The sequence below is a fragment of the Poecilia latipinna genome, unplaced genomic scaffold, assembly GCF_001443285.1.
Source record: "Poecilia latipinna isolate Pla-1442-1.1 unplaced genomic scaffold, P_latipinna-1.0 Scaffold4603, whole genome shotgun sequence".
Taxonomy (NCBI): Eukaryota; Metazoa; Chordata; class Actinopteri; order Cyprinodontiformes; family Poeciliidae; genus Poecilia; species Poecilia latipinna.
Window position 1 is genome coordinate 9,943 of NW_015117219.1, and position 3,233 is coordinate 13,175.

The 3,233-nt window shown below is 38.1% G+C and overlaps 1 long non-coding RNA gene across 1 annotated transcript; it reads right to left on the reverse strand.

Annotated features, from left to right (window-relative positions):
• Positions 1 to 969: 969 nt before the first annotated feature.
• LOC106942850 (uncharacterized) lies at positions 970 to 3,033 on the reverse strand. Its single transcript, XR_001423740.1, has 3 exons — positions 2,856 to 3,033; positions 1,130 to 1,201; positions 970 to 1,034 (listed from the first exon to the last, which is right to left on the reverse strand). It is a non-coding gene; the product is annotated as an uncharacterized LOC106942850 (long non-coding RNA).
• Between the last annotated feature and the right edge of the window lie 200 nt (positions 3,034 to 3,233).

Below are 3,233 nucleotides of genomic sequence, written 5' to 3' on the forward strand. Positions count from 1 at the left end.
AAGCAACCAGAATCAAAACATCTTAACACAAATATAAAAAAAAAATCAAAGCATTGAGGATCAATTATGTTGCTTTTTTTATTTTATTGGGATTTTATATGATATGACAACACAAAGCAGGGCATAATTGAGAAATGGAGGGGATTAAACAAGACATGCATATTTGTTAAGCCAGTTACTCTGATACCTCTCAATAAAAGTGTTTAACCAAATGCTTTCAGAAGTCACCTAACTGGAAAACAAAAAGCATCTGTGTGTAATTTAATATGTAAATACAGCTGTTCTGTGAAGACCTCTCAGATGTGTTAGAGAATAAATGACATCATGAAGACCAAGCGGGGAAAAGCTTATATTGGCAGGGTTAGGTTTTAAAACATTATGCCAAACTTTTAGCATTTCAAGTTAGAAAAAAGTAATGGAGGTAGGAGAATCTGTCAACAAAGCAACTAGTAGTTTCAGTAATTCCCCAAACTATAGCCTTTATGCAAGAAAGCCAAGGAGAAAGTCATTGTTGGAAAAATAGAAACATGGAGTCACTTAGTTCAAATGTGGCACTGAGCTGTTGTGTAATAAGAAAATAACATTCAGCCTCTTGGTGTATAATGGAGTCATATTTAAAACTCCAGCTCTAAAAAAGATGACAGCTTAAAAAGATACTGAAAAGTAACATTGGTATTGAAGAACGTATTGTCACTGAAAATATTATTTCTGAAATAAACATAATAAATGTATCTGAAGTGAAACAAAAACTGATCTTGAAACAAGATTAATAACTGCAAATTGTGAGAGAATGTGACTTAAATCATACTCTTATTAAATACCAAAATTTTTTTGAGGACTCAAGGGAAAGCTCATTGCGTCTATTGTTTCCTACATCAGGCAGAGACAATATAGCTAACAAAAAGAAGGAGCTTGTTAGGAATCTGAAAGTAATGTAAAAAGAGTATAAAAATAATATTGTGTGGACCAGCTTACCAGGTGATGTTCCTTGAACTCTGAAAGGCAGCTGCGCCATCAGTAGCACAATGCCACACCTTTTGGGAGCACAAGAGACTTCTATTCATTTGCACACTTTGCAAATGCCAGCAAAAAAGTAGCCATTAAAAACAGGATGATTCTCAGTTCCTACCCTCTTCAGATAGTATTCAAGGAGGCCAGACAGAGAGCATGATTTTTATTCAGGTCATCTGGTAGAGTCCCTCTGTGGATGGAAACAAAGATGCAATACAGTAACTAGTTTGCTTCCATTCTTCCCCACAACACTCTGCAAAGTGGTCTCACAGTTAGCATCATAATAAAGTCCCTTTTAATGGTGCAAATAAGGATATGAGAGGAAGTGAAGTGCCCAAGGGGACGGTTTTGTCTTCTGATGCGGTGAATGTTTTTTTTCTAATCAAATCTGAACACATGGCTGATGAGTAGGGGCCCTGTGCTAATTGGCACCGCTTGTCTGCTGGTGGTTGCGTGCCTTTAAGGACCCAGCAGCATCCTGTTGGTATTCAGGGGACTGCTTTGTGCTCCTGGAAGTGATGCCACATTATTAGTTGGAGGTACCCAGGATCCATCCACTTACTTAACAACGGGGTCTTTCCCTCAGCAGTAAGTGGGATCCAACCCCTCAGCTATGTGATAAACATCCCTTGAGATGATAGCTCTGGAAGGGTTTCAAGCTGAGAGCAACACTTAGGAACAAGCCAATCTTTGTGCTCAAAGCTAAATTGACAAAGAGTTTTTTAGAAGAAAAAAACTAATTATAGTTATAATTAACATTCTATCTAAAAGTATAACAGTATTTATTTTAGGAAAGTCCTACATTTGGATTTCGATGTGTTGTCCTTCTGATGAACTCAAAATTGCTCCAGTTTTGGTGTGTTGCAGTATTACAATAACATGAACCACCAAAGCTGTACAGAAATCATTTTTTTAAAAAAATCATTTGTACATGGTCACAAATGGAAGAGCTAGTTGTTTTCAGGTAAAGATTGTAGTCTGCCTGTAGTTTTAGCAATAACAGCAAAGGAGGTGAACAAAGACGTTCACTCCCTTCCAAATATTAAATTAACATTCGCCTGGTTCAACTCGACACTTCTCTCTTTTCAGTGGAGTATGGTACAATGCAGGCCATTTCCGGTATGTTTCATAGCATTGAAATATCATGAATTATTCCACAATGCTTAGCTTTTTAACATGAAAGTAGAGACAACCTCTCCATGTATGTTTTAGACAGTTATATCAAATTTCACCTATCATGAAATTACAACATGCTTTAGATTAAACAGTTAAATCTTTATCAAATATTAACTTTTAACAATTTTAATATTAACCAATAAACATAACGATTCTGTGCTTTAGTTCTGCTGGTGTCCATATGGTTATGTGTATTTGTTGCATGTTACATTGTGATCTTTATTGTTGTGTGTATAAAGTTATAGGCTTCCCCTGTCTGACTCTGCTGACTCCCACTCACATGTGACAGACATGTCATGTGGGCGGGGGATCAGGGGAGGACAGGGCCGGAAGAGGAGGGAGTTCGGGGGTGTTAGCAGGAAGCTCGTTCGGGGAAAGCAACGGTTTGTTGGAGGTGTCAGCTGCGGCCTCAGAAATAGCGACTCGTTTCTAATTACTAATAAACCCATTTGGCGGGACTACATGTGTGGTGTGCTGGCGTCATTACAATATTTTACTGGATAACATACTTAAACTCTAAAAGTCTCCAAAAATACTGCGACTGGTTTACTGGCATTAACTAACTTTTTACTATGCTAGATGAAGCTAATTATTAGTCAATTCGCTAACCAACTGCTCTACGCCGATAGCTTTGCTAGCTGTTAGCTTCATTTACCGATATTACTCACCGGAGTTTCCAGAGTAAGTAAACATTTATCCAGCTCCGTCAATGTCCGCGGTTCACTCAGCGATATCCCAACATACGGCACTCACTTCCCACACTTTATCCTCACTTCTCTCCTTTTTTATCAATAATTTTATACGTGCGTTTCTTTCTCTCTACTTCACGCGCTTCTCCAACATACACACACACACAAGCTGAAGATAAAGACTGCCCCCTACTGGTGCTGCCGAGAATAAAAAACACCGCCTCTTGTAGCGTTAATCTCTTAGTAATCACGCACTCTTGGTGTATGGGTTACAATAACATGCTATACAGTATTATAACATGAACACTGTGCAGTTATCAGAAATAGAGTACTCTGATCCAAGGGATGTGCAACTGA